General features: G+C 39.4%; 1 protein-coding gene across 1 annotated transcript in view; it reads left to right on the top strand.

Moving 5' to 3' along the window:
* Window positions 1-532: 532 nt before the first annotated feature.
* Window positions 533-13,048, top strand: part of SMARCA2 (SWI/SNF related, matrix associated, actin dependent regulator of chromatin, subfamily a, member 2) — a 211,045-nt gene continuing 198,529 nt past the window's right edge. Inside the window, exons 1-2 of the mRNA XM_064361484.1 lie at window positions 533-616; window positions 2,518-2,604. The gene's annotated coding sequence lies outside the window, so the exon portion shown is untranslated. The remainder of the gene's footprint in view (window positions 617-2,517; window positions 2,605-13,048) is intronic.

Raw genomic sequence — 13,048 nt, 5'->3', positions numbered from 1 at the left:
CTTGGATGCAGATCTAAAAATAATGTTCCTTCCTGCCGGGCATGGTGGCTCACGTCTGTAACCCCAGCACTTTGGGAGGCCGAGGCAGGTAGATCATGAAGTCAAGAGATCGAGACCATCCTGGCCAACGTGGTGAAACCCCAACTCTACTAAAAATACAAAAAATTAGCTGGGCACGGTGGCGCGTGCCTGTAATCCCAGCTACTCAGGAGGCTGAGGCAGGAGAATTGCCTGAACCCAGGAGGCGGAGGTTGCGTTGAGCCGAGATCGTGCCATTGCACTCCAGCCTGGGTAACAAGAGTGAAACTCCATCTCAAAAAAAAAATTAGCTGGGCGTGGTAGTGCGTACCTGTTGTCCCAGCTACTCAGGAGGCTGAGGCAGGAGAATCACTTGAACCCAGGAGGCAGAGGTTGCAGTGAGCCAAGATTGCACCACTGCACTCCAGCTTGGCAACAGAGTGAGACTCCGTCTCAAAAAAAAAAAAATGTTCTTGACAAAAATAATTTCTCTATGTTTTTATGTCTCTTTCAGGGAGATAGAGTATACCAGCAGTCCTAACCTTTTTGGCACCAGGGACCAACCAGTTTTGTGGAAGACAGTTTTTCCATGGACCAGGTTGGTAGGGTGGGGATGGTTTCAGGATGAAACTATTCTACCTCAGATCATCCAGCAGTAGTTAGATTCTCATAAGGAATGCACAGCCTAGATCCCTCACATGTGCAGTTGACAATAGGGTTTGCACTGCTGCAGGAATCTAATGCTGCTGCTGATCCTACAGGAGGTGGCACTCAGGTGATAATGCTCGTTCACCTACAGCTCACCTCCTGCTTTGTGGCCTCGTTCCTAACAGGCCACTAACCAGTACCGGTTCATGGCCTGGGCATTGGGGACCCCTGAAATAGATGAATCTGCAGATAGTTTCTGGAAATTTAACAAGCCATATCTATTCATAATACCATCCCTAAATTACCCCATCATCAATGTAAATATCTTAAACTAATCTGTCTTTACTTACGATTGTCCTCATATATTCAATGTAATATGTCAATGGTCTGCCTTCATTTTTTCTATGACATTCCCTTTTCTCTAAGAGGAGACATCCACCTGTACTATAAAACAGAATGTATTTTTATCCTTTCGCCCTTCCTTCCTCCTTCCCTTTATCCCTCCTTTTCTTCTTTCATATATATATATATATATATATATATATATATATATATGCTGTGCAAAGCATGGTATATTCCATAGGCCCTATCTTAACTACACTAAAAAAAAATAATTATTGAACAGGTACTGCTAGAAGCACTAAAAGAAGAGTGTTGAAAGTGATTCAAGGTGAAGGGAGGATGTATCATTTCCTTCTGCCTTTTGTCACCATCGTTGAGATGGCAGCTACTACTCATCATATTTGCCAAAGGGGAAAAGAGATTACCAAACTCCTCCCGGTTTAAAGGGTGAAGTTAAGTAATTGAAATAAAATAAAATAAAGTAATTATTGAACAGGTCTCCTAGAAGCAGTGAAAAGAAGAATGAAAGGATGTGAAAGTCAGTAGTGTTACATATTAGAGAAAATACATATTGAAGACAATATGTAACACTACTGACTTTCACATTCTTTCATTCTAAATCAAATACTGTATGGCTATTAATGGCATTCCCTTCTACCTGTTGTACCCAACAGTCTACAAGTCCTTCTTACATGTATAATATCTCATACAATCCTCTAAATCCTTGCTTCTCAAATGTAGTCCTCAAACCAGCAGCACTAGCATCTCCTGGGAGTTATTGGCAATGCAGAATCTCAGGCTCCACTGTAAGCTTCCTGAACCAGACTGCATTGTCACGAGGTCTTCGGGTTCTTTGTGCACACGCTGAAGTTTGAGAATCTCTGCTTCAAATCATCCTGCGAGGCAATCAAAAATTCCCTTTCACATTTTACAGATTAAACACACACCCAAAAAACTCAATTTCAGAGATGTTCAGTTAGCAAATAGGAACAGGACGTGGAGTCAAAGGCCGATATTCTTTCCACTACACTATGCCCCCTCTTTGGATGCTCTTGGAAAAAAAGTACTACATATCTCTTTTGGGGTCTGACATCACTGAGGCCAGTATTTCATAAGGAGCATTTACACAATAATTATAGCCTGATGTTGTCCTCTGGTGGTAAGCAGGCAAATGCTACTGTCTTGCTGGATCATGCATTTCTTATACAGGCTATTCTTGCCACCTGTTGCCTAAAAGGCCTCAGGTGAATTACGTGAAACAAGTTTCATATTTAGAATGTTCTCCAATTTTCTGTAATTACTTACCAAAAAACATTTTCACTGCTTAACAATTTTTGAGTTCTCCATTGCAGATTGTCTTTCCTTAGGAGACTTTTAAGTGATACATCTGACCACCTTAAAACGAAAGAGAAAGGCAACTAATGTGTAGCAAACATGACCTTGTGTACCAAGTTTGGTGCTTTGTATGTGTTATCTCTTGATCTTTACCGAGAGTTATCCATTTTACAGATGTGGAAGCCGAGATTCAAAGATGACACAGGTGGCCATGCTGGCCATCAAGCTGAAGCGTCATACCATGCTGGCCTCTTCCTAAAAGTAAGTCTTGCCTGAATTAGCATGAAAAGTGACTCAAGGTCAATTTTGAGTATGGAAAGTGACTCAAGGTGAAGGAAGGATATATCATTTCCTTCTGTCTTTTGTTGCTGTTGTTGAGATGGCAGCTACTGCCCATCATATTTGCTAAAGGGGAAAAGTGATTACCAAACTCCTCCTGGTTTTAAGGGTGAAGTTAAGTAACTGGTATAAAATATAAACAGAGAGGAACCAACTAGAAGAATACAAACTGAGTATGCAGAGCCAAAAAGGAGTAATCAGCAGAGGAATGTTGCTGGGTAATATACTTTGAAAATTCCATATCAACACTATATACGTTGGCTAAAATCCAAACATGTAATCTAAGCAAGGTCCTCTAAACTGGTGGGTTTTAAATTCCTTATGTTTAACAGAGAAGCAGCTGGAGGCCGCCCTATTCTTTAAGAAAGAGGAGGAATGAATAGATTCCTCAGGCTGATAGAGCTGAGAAAGGCATCTCCTAGGCTCTTGCATCACTTGTGTTAATACGCAGGTCCTCAGAACTGCAGCTTTCTCAACTCAGTCCTATCTTATGAGTATTATCCTGGAATGTTCTCCTCTGTTACTCTCTGGGAATCTGCAGACAGTTCATGTGGAAGTCTCTCTCCTAGTCTGAAGGAATTAAATAGAATATTATAATTACTCAGAGTTTAATATATGCTACAACTGTTTTTGCTGGCTTGGCGTTTAAAGATGCAAATGTTCCAATCTCCTAGAAACATGACATTATAAAAGGGACTACTGTAATTAGGAATAAAACTGTTCAGTCCTCATTAACCAGAAAAGCAGTTTCTAAACCCAGGGAGGCTCTACTTTTATTCCAAGAAAAGTCAGGAAGATGGTGCCACAAGAGCCTAATAAAGATTTTGGGTCAACTTGTGCTCACTGCAATTGATTAGGATCCATGTGAAATGATTTTTAAAAGGAAATGAACAACAAATACTTTTAACAGAAGAAAACTAATCAGGGAAAAGCCTGAAGAATCATCTTAAGCACACTCTTGTTTAAAGTTTCACTATCATTTTATTCCTGATTGCCCAAATTCATTCAGCCTTAATGCATTGTTAAAGAGCCTGTCCTATTAGCCAAGGATGTTATGGTAACTGGTCGTAAGACTACTGCTCTCCTGGTTACAACACGTGACTAGAAAAATGCTTTCTTAATTAAGGCTGAGAGTGATGAGTCCCTGGTGACTCAAAGTAGTTAAGGAGTGTGTATAAAACTGAGCACAGGCTAGTCTCGAAGATGATGGCAGGCTTTACTTTGGTTCTTGAATCTCCTCATCCATTTCCGTCCTGCCAGAACTGTCTACACTGATGCCTCACTGTGGCATCACTTTGGCTCTTGCCTCACGGTAAGAGCCAAACGTGTTGTGAGCCTGTGCCTTTTTATACCTGTCGAAGGGGATTTGGTCACTGAAATCACAAGTGAACCATGTTATAAGGTGTTTAACTGTGAGGCAGTCTCCCACATAGAAGGAAGACAGGAACATTTGGAAGGAATGTGATTTGTTTATGTTTTCTCATAGGTACTTCTGACGTGTCTGCTTCTGAGAAAAGCAACGTCCATAGATTTCAGATAGATAGCGCATTATCTAGCCCTCATTCTTTCTTTTAGCTGAAGTTCTTATCACCTGTGTTTCAAAACCTAATTAAGCAATGGTTCATTCATAGCAGAAGGACACTGGACAGGAACTAGGCTCGGGTCTCTTCTTTGTCACTAACCAGTTCTGTGGATCTCGGCAAATTAGCTCTCCAGTAGGACGCTGTTGCTTTGTCTTGTAATATTAACAGCTTTATTTATTAAACACTTTCTCTGCAGTAGGGGCTTTAATAAGCACTTTAACTAGATTGTTTCATTCAAACCTCATCATAACCCAATGGGCAGGTTCTATTTTAACCTCCATTCTGCAGATGAAGGAGTTGAGGCATAGAAAGCTGAATAGTTTGTCCAAAGTGACACAACTTGGATGTGAAGGAGTCAGGATTTGGTTTCGTTTCTGCTGGTGTGCTGAACGTACAGGCTACGCGTTTCTCTTATTGCCAGACTACCCCACCCAAGAATTTATGGAGCAGGGAGATTTTCCCACTCCACAAATTCTTAAATGTACTTAGAAATGAGTTGGCTTAACTCATGTAACATGTCTATGCTGCTATATGTAAGTTGATTTTTAAATTTTTTAAATCTTTTCGTCTTGTTTTCTCAACCAGTGTAAAATGTCCCGATGAGTTAGTGGAAAGACTACTTCCTATAGGATTATGAATGAGTTATCTGCCCTTTAAAAATTCTTTCCTTTATAAATAGAGATAATAATGCCTGGCTTATAATTTTTTGATATTTTAAGTACAAAATGGCTATAAGATGGATAGTGGCACTATAAAAAGAGAATTTGTTTATAGTATTTTAAAATATTGGCTCTCTCGGGAAAGGCTCCTCCTTCAACAATGTATCTGCCGGGTCATGTCATGTTGTGAGATGCTAAAGTTGAGGTGTTGATCATTACTTTGTGGTTTTTCCATTTAGAAAAGAATTCTTAAACACATTCTTATTTATCTTTGCACTATTAATTAATGTAACAGGAAGAACAGTTTAATGGTGAATGTGAAACCTTTATTGAATACCTAAATTTGTTCTAGATGTTAGCTCATTGAATTCTCACCATTGCTCTATGAGAAAAATGTGAGAAAACTGAGACTCAGAGATGTTAAGTAACTTCCATAGGACATACAGCTTTCTGTTGAGAGCTGGCAGGGAGACAGAGGTTTAGCTCTGTCTAGAGACCAGAGCTTCCACCATGTCATACTGAAGATAGAAACATTCTTTAAGATTTTTGTGCATAAATATACATACAGACATATGTATATTGTTCATGTACCATTTTATTAAAATATCCAACTGAATAGCCAACATTTTCATAATAAACATTATGGTGATAGAACATTATGGCTTAAAATTGTAAAAGTACCCATTGGAAAAGACCTTAAAATCAGGAAGCTCAACAAGTGATTCATTGCTTTTCCAGCTGCTGCCTGGACATTGCCTGCAATGTGGAACTCACTTTCTCAGGGGCAAACAGTTTCATCTTTAACACTTAGAAAGTATTACCATTAGACTATCCATCAGGCATCTCACATTTAACGTGTTCAAAACTTAATTCATAAAGTTGTTCCATAATTTTTTTTAAAGTTAATTGAGAAGCTGGGTTTACCAGAGAAGAGCAGGCACTGATTAGGATAACATTATTCTATCAATAATTAACCACAGATTATATTTTAAGATTTTCTTTTTATTACTAAGGCCAAAGGAAGAGGTCAGTAAAAACTGTTGCCTTATCTCCTTGGGATTTACCAAAATTACCTTGTTAGAGCTTAATGCTCCATTTATGTTAGAAAACAATTGCGTCAGTCAGAGTTCCAAGCAAAAAGCAGCCGGTACCTTCAAAAGGGTTTTGAGGCATGTTAATGAAGGGACATTTACAAAGGTATGGGCATAGCTCAAGGAAACCAACAGAGTAGATCTTCACCACTGCAAGCATTTCAGGGATAGCAATTGTGGAGAACCATTAGCAGCTATAGGCATGAGAGAGTGAGGAAGGAGCAAGTTTCAGCAGAACCCAGGGCAAGTGATGATACAAGACCCCCAGCAAAGACCTGGAACCAATCCAAATGTCCATCATCGATAGACTGGATAAAGAAAATGTGGCACATATACACCATGGAATACTACGCAGCCATAAAAAAAGATGAGTTCGTGTCCTTCATAGGGACATGGATGAACCTGGATACCATCATTCTCAGCAAACCGACACAAGAACAGAAAACCAAACACCATATGGTATCACTCTTAGGCAGGTGTTGAACAATTAGAACATGTGGACACAGGGAGGGGAGCATCACATACTGCAGTCAGTAGGGGGGGACTAGGGGAGGGACAACAGGAGTGGGGAGGGTGGGGAGGAATAATGAGGGGAGAAATACCAGATATAGGTGATGAGGGGGATGGAGGCAGCAAACCACCTTGCCATGTATGTACCTATGCGACAATCCTGCATGATCTGCACATGTATCCCAGAACCTAAAGTACAATTAAAAAAAAAAAAAAAGATGACACCCCCTCCCCTGCCTCCAGAAAAACTGTGGCCTTGGGTAGAGGCATGCTGCCTGGAAGCTCAACCAGGAGAACAGATAGCCTGACCTCCCTGTCTTCACTGCCCGCAGAGCTCCTGTTGGTGGCTGAGTTCTTGCTCCTACTAATTGGAAGACAGAGAACAAGATTGCTTACTAACACAGCCCAGGACACAATATTCCATGTCACCCCATACATTACCCGGGTCTTTTTTCTTCCTACTCCTCTCCGAACACTTATTGCTACCATACTCTCCCATTTCTGCCTCCTAAATCAGCAATAGGAAGGCCAGCTAGTGTCAAAGTCGCCTTAGACCATAAAGGGAAATAATAATCCTATAGCTCTGTAAGATTTTGCCATGCAACAATGTTAGCATGTATCTCTTGGATTGTACAAATTAATTCTAAAAGAAATTTTATGATCTTTCTTCCATATCTTTGTATCATAATTAGCAGACCAAACTGGCTGATAGGCATGTATAAATTTTATACACATAGCAATGCATATTTAGAGATTATTTAGTGTTCACACATCAAATAAACTTTTTTCTTTTGCTCTGATTCCTTTCTGAGACTTATCTAACTGTTCTTTGTTAAAGCCTTTATTAAGCTTTAAACACTGGTAATATAAGTTCTAATCTCTGAATTGTGTCTCATTGCTTTATCCCTAACCCCAATATCTTCAAAGCCTTGCCTTTTGGGAATTATGTCTTAACTAAATTTTCTGAGACTAAAATTTTCTGAGCAAGTAGTCTCAGAACAAGATTTTCCAATGGGATCTGCTTATGTCATCGAAGATAGGAGGTCTGATAAATAGAATTTATATCAGACAAGCCAGGTACATTGTGAGAAAAAAGGACATCCTTCATTTTGTTGTAGAACCCTTGAGATGGAGTTGACACAACTTGAAAGACAAGTTCAAATAAACTTTTGCACCCATTTTTCTTGAATGTTGTTGTGACAGTCTATTCATAGGTGTTTTGAGCTTGAGATAGTTTTTTAAATTCATTTAAATCACATATTGGTTTCCCCCACTGTGTACATGACAATAGATCTGGCAGTGGAACATCCGTCAAAACCAACACACCTTGGTGATGCGAATGACAGATTTTTATGCACATGAGCAGAATGAGGGCAATGTTTTGTCTTAAAAGGTAGCTAAGACATCACCAAGTTAGGCAGTGAGGTCTTCAGAGTTCCATAATTCTCTAGCACGTGTTTATTTTTACCCCTTGATGTTAGTAGTGTGGCGAGTAGACTGAGAAATAAGCCTTTTGAAGTCAGATACTTATTTGTTCAAGTATTTTATTGAACCTCTCTCTTCTTTTGAGGCAAACATGGCAACAGAGGTGAGGCATGAAATAGGGAATAAAACATCATCCTTCTCCTTAAAGAACTGGAAGTTTACATGGATGACAGTGTCACATCAAAATGAGGAGAACTTCTGGCAGCAGAATGTTGTCTGTTCCAATGGCATCTTTTCATTTATTTAGTGCCATAGCCACTAAGTAGGCAGGGACCCATGAGACAGTAGGTAAGAAGATAAGGGTTTGTACATGTGCCATGGGCTTAATAAATCATGCCTATTGTGATTATCAATTGGTCCTGTCTCAGAAGTAGTATTACATGCATCCCATTCTCCCATCCTAATGACACTGTGTGGTCCAGATCCTCATTAGTTCTCATGTTGAGCAGTTGCAACCACCCCCTACCCAGTTTCCTGGTTTAATATTCAAGATTATCTGTTCTTTACTCTTCTTAAATCTATTCTCTGCCACCCCGGAATGATCTTTGTAAATGTGAATCTGATAGTCCCATTTGCCTTCTTAAATGGCTTTACAGTTTCCCATGTCCACCAAGATATGGTCCAAACTTGCCAATGAGCTCCATGTTGATCTGATTCCTGTAGACCTTTCCAACACCTTCCCATGGCCTTTCCATGGATCCTGCCATAGTGACCTAAGGGTTTGCCAAACTCAACTTCTGCTTCATGCTTTAATGCCTCCATGTCTCTGTGCATGGTGTTGGTCTGCCTGGCCAGGCTTCTTCTCTTTTTTAACTCTGCTCCTGTTCTAGAGGTCTAGCGCAATTTCTCCCCATCTCTATCACCATCAAACACCATCATCTATTCCCTGGATGACCACAAAAGCTTCCTAACTTCTACTTTACTCCACATCTACTCTTGCCCCTTCCAGTCCATTCTTGACTGCCAGGATAAAGAAAACCATGATCCACCCCTACTCCTATCACTCATAAGAAAAAGAACAGTATCCTTATCAGGGCCTATGTAGGGGGCCCTACCAGGCCCTGCTTGTCTCTCCAGCCTCATCTTCTCTTTATGCAGCTCTTCTTTTTTTTTTTTTTGAGACGGAGTTTCGCTCTTGTTACCCAGGCTGGAGTGCAATGGCGCAATCTCATCTCACCGCAACCTCCGCCTCCTGGGTTCAGGCAATTCTCCTGCCTCAGCCTCCCGAGTAGCTGGGATTACAGGCACACGCCACCATGCCCAGCTAATTTTTTGTACTTTTAGTAGAGATGGGGTTTCACCATGTTGACCAGGATGGTCTCGATCTCTTGACCTCATGATCCACCAGCCTCGGCCTTTCTTGAATGCTCTTGAATGTCATGTTTCCTCTGCCATAGGCTTTGCACATTCTGGCCTCTCTTCTTAAATTGCTTGCCTAACTGTCCTACCCATTCCACAGATCTCAGTTCAAAAATTGCTCCAAGAAGGAAGCCTTCTCTGAACCTTAGTCTAGATTAAGTTTCTTTATTCTGCACATTCATAGAAAAGTGTTTCTTTACTTCATAGGATTCACCTCAGTCTGCAGTTGGTTGATGACTTGGTTAGTGTCTATCTCTCTCTCAAAAGCATGTCTCATGAGAGATGGGCAGCATCTGTTTTTGTCCATTACTGAATTCCTAGCCTAGCACAGTGCTAATCACAAAAGGGGCACTCAAAAAAATTTTAATCAATGGATCAATTAATCAATCCACTAAGGCTCTTGCTCAGTTGCTTCATTTGAAAAGCCTTGACACCATCATCACTGCCATCATCTTATATACCTCTTTGGAAAAATGTCTGTTCAATTTCTTTGCCAATTTTTTTTTTTTTTTTTTTTTTTTTTTGAGACGAAGTTTCGCTCTTGTTGCCCAGGCTGGAATGCAATGGCGCGATCTTGGCCCACTGCAACCTCTGCCTCCTGGGTTCAGGCAATTCTCCTGCCTCAGCCTCCTGAGTAGCTGGGATTACAGGCACACACCACCATGCCCAGCTAATTTTTTTTTTTTTTTTTTTTTAGTAGAGACGGGGTTTCACCATGTTGACCAGGATGGTCTTGATCTCTTGACCTCGTGATCCACCCGCCTCAGCCTCCCAAAGTGCTGGGATTACAGGCGTGAGCCACCGCGCCCGACCTTCTTTGCCTATTTTTTAAGCAGGTTGTTTATCTTTTTGTTGTTGAGTACTAAGAGTTCTTTTATATTCTGGATACTAAACTCTTACCAGATAGATGATTTGCAAATATTGTCTCCTATTCTGTGGACTGTCTTTTCATTTTCTTGATAGTGTCCTTTGAAGTATAAAAATGTTTAATTTTGATGAAGTTCCATTTATTCCTTTATTGTTTGTTGTTTATGCTTTTTGTGTCGTATCTAAGAAACCATTGCCAAATTCAAGATCATGACAATTTACCCCTATGTTTTTGATCCACAAAGTTCTTTTGACTTTTAAAATTCTATAAGTCATTATTGGTCACCTATTACACACAAAGAACTATTGGGATTTCAGAGGAAACTGGATATTGGAGACTCAAGCATCAGAATAGACAAGGCATCATTTTAGTGTTAGAATTAGGTCCCAAGATTGAAACTTCAGAAGTGCCAGAATGTGATTGAGTTATATGTAGACAAAAATATTTGGGATAGAAGTCTTTAAATTAACTTTAACTTAACAGACCTGAGAACTCTAATTAAAACAGTTTAAGCAAAATTGCAAAATACATAAAGGCAAATAATAAGCTCTGAAGAAAACTGGAAAAAAATCTGACAAATTCCAAGTCTTGCTTGAACTAAAGAACACAATGCTATTTGTGTAGAGGGAAAATGTTAACAAATGCCACGTACAGTTATGGACTACATATATGCGAAGGCATCCTAGATAGTGCAGGAAAAGGAAAAAACTTCGTTTCTAATTTAGCTCTAAGCAAGATAAGAGAAAGACTTGCCTAATACATAGTAAATGCTAAGTAAAGAGTTTGTTGGATGTAAAATAAAATTCCTGAAGGAATAATGGAATATCCTGTGCAGAGTAAATGCTCAATACGTATTTGTTGAATAAAAAATAAAACTCATAGAATATAAGTGAATTTGATGTCACCAATATAAATGCTCCTCCATTGAGAAGTGACATTTCAAAGTAAATTGTTAAGAAGAAGTAAATAACCACATTTCAGAAAGTAGCATCTCTGAAAAGAAACAAAAAGAAAAGAAGGAAGAAAGCAAGTAAGTAAGCTAACCTACTTACGAGTCCATAGGTACGATACTAGGCAAAAAAAAAACCCAAAAAAACAAAAAACTGTTTTGCGAAAGATAAATTACTCAGACCACAGGGACATAGCCATTTACTATAGATGGAGGAAAAAACAAAATCATAGTAATAGTCTAGTGTTATTCTTATGTAGATATGTTAAGTTAGAATAAACATACTATTTCCTCCTCTCTTCCTTTCTCTCCTGTCCTCTCCTATGGGCTCCTCTCTACACCTTTCCCATTTCCCTTTTGTATTCTGAAGAATCTCTTAGCAGCAACAGGACATGGATACAGATATGGGAGTGATATTGTTTATTGCCTGTGAACAGTAGTTTATACTACTGTTAACAATAGTCTATATATATATCAGGTTTGTGTTTTGTTGAATTCATTAAGGCAGAGAAATCAAATAATGACCCCTTAAAATATTCTATATTATGATCGTGGTGGTGGTTTCAATACTCCACAGATTTGTCGGAACTCATCAAATTTTACACTTAAGTATATATTATGCCTTGATAACGCTGACAAAAAGGAAATAGGTCAACCATAAGCAGGTTCCGTGTGCAGGGAGAAGTGGCCTACTGCCCCCCCAGCTGGAGAGAGGTATGACCAAGCCTAGAGGGTCCTTCAGGGTGGCATTTACCATGGAAAAAGTGGAGAGATGTTGTTAGCAAGCACATCACAGAATTTAAATAGATTTTGCAGTCTCTGATTTTGTCTTGGACACCAAGTCGTGTGCCTCAGTGCAAAAATGAAAATGGCAGTAACAACCAGAATTCAAGGGATTCTGAAGATTATGAGCATAAGATCAACATGGCGAATGATAGAAATTTAACATTTAGTTTTTTGCTTAAAAACATACTGGTTTTCAATGAAGATCAGTAATATAAAAATGTTAGATGATATCATTTCATACCCATTAGAATGGCTACTATCAATTCAAAAAAATAAAAATCAGAAACCAGAAAATAACAAGTGCTGGAAAGGATGTGGATAAATTAGAAACCCTTGTATGCTGGAGGCAGGAATATACAGTGGTACAGCCATTATGAAAAAATTACGCCAGTTCCTCAAAACATTAAAAATAGAATTATGATATGATCCAGAGATTTCACTTCCAGATCTGTACCCAAAAGAATTGATAGCAGGAACCAGAACAGGCATCTGTATACCTGTGTTCATAGCAGCAGCATTATGTGCAATGGCCAGAAAGTGAAAGCAACCCACGTATTTATTAACAGATGAAGAGGTAAGCACAAGGTTGTATATACATAAAATGGAATGTAATTCAGCCTTAAAAGGGAAGAAAAAACTGTCATATGCTACAATGTGCTAGAAACTCACGGGCATTATGCTCAGTGAAATAATCCACTCACAGAAAAACAAATACTCTATGATTCCACTTATGTTACATGCCAGGGTTGTTGTGGGGGAGGGGGAGACATGGGAGGCAGAAGATCGGAAGAGACTTCTGTTTTCTCTAGAGAGGGAGAAGTCAAGCAGGTGGCTTGCAGGGATTGCAGCCTCAACTTTTCAATGTCTCTTCTCCCTCCAGTGATAAAAGGAGGCACTCTTGGTAATTTAAAGATTTTCTAGCTGTTGAAGAGAGGTAACAAATAGCAACGAGGAGGAAAGAAACAATGGGGGAAGTGGCTGAGAACACAGGAAAGTTCACAAAAGCAAAGTTGCAATTTTACGCGTGGGAGAAGGAAATGGTGAATTCAAAAGTTGTAAAAGAAGGGAGTGACAAA

The sequence above is a fragment of the Aotus nancymaae genome, unplaced genomic scaffold (assembly GCF_030222135.1).
Source record: "Aotus nancymaae isolate 86718 unplaced genomic scaffold, 86718_ANA_hifiasm-v0.15.2.pri h1tg000041l, whole genome shotgun sequence".
Classification (NCBI taxonomy): Eukaryota; Metazoa; Chordata; class Mammalia; order Primates; family Aotidae; genus Aotus; species Aotus nancymaae.
This window is presented reverse-complemented; position numbering and strand designations above follow the sequence as displayed.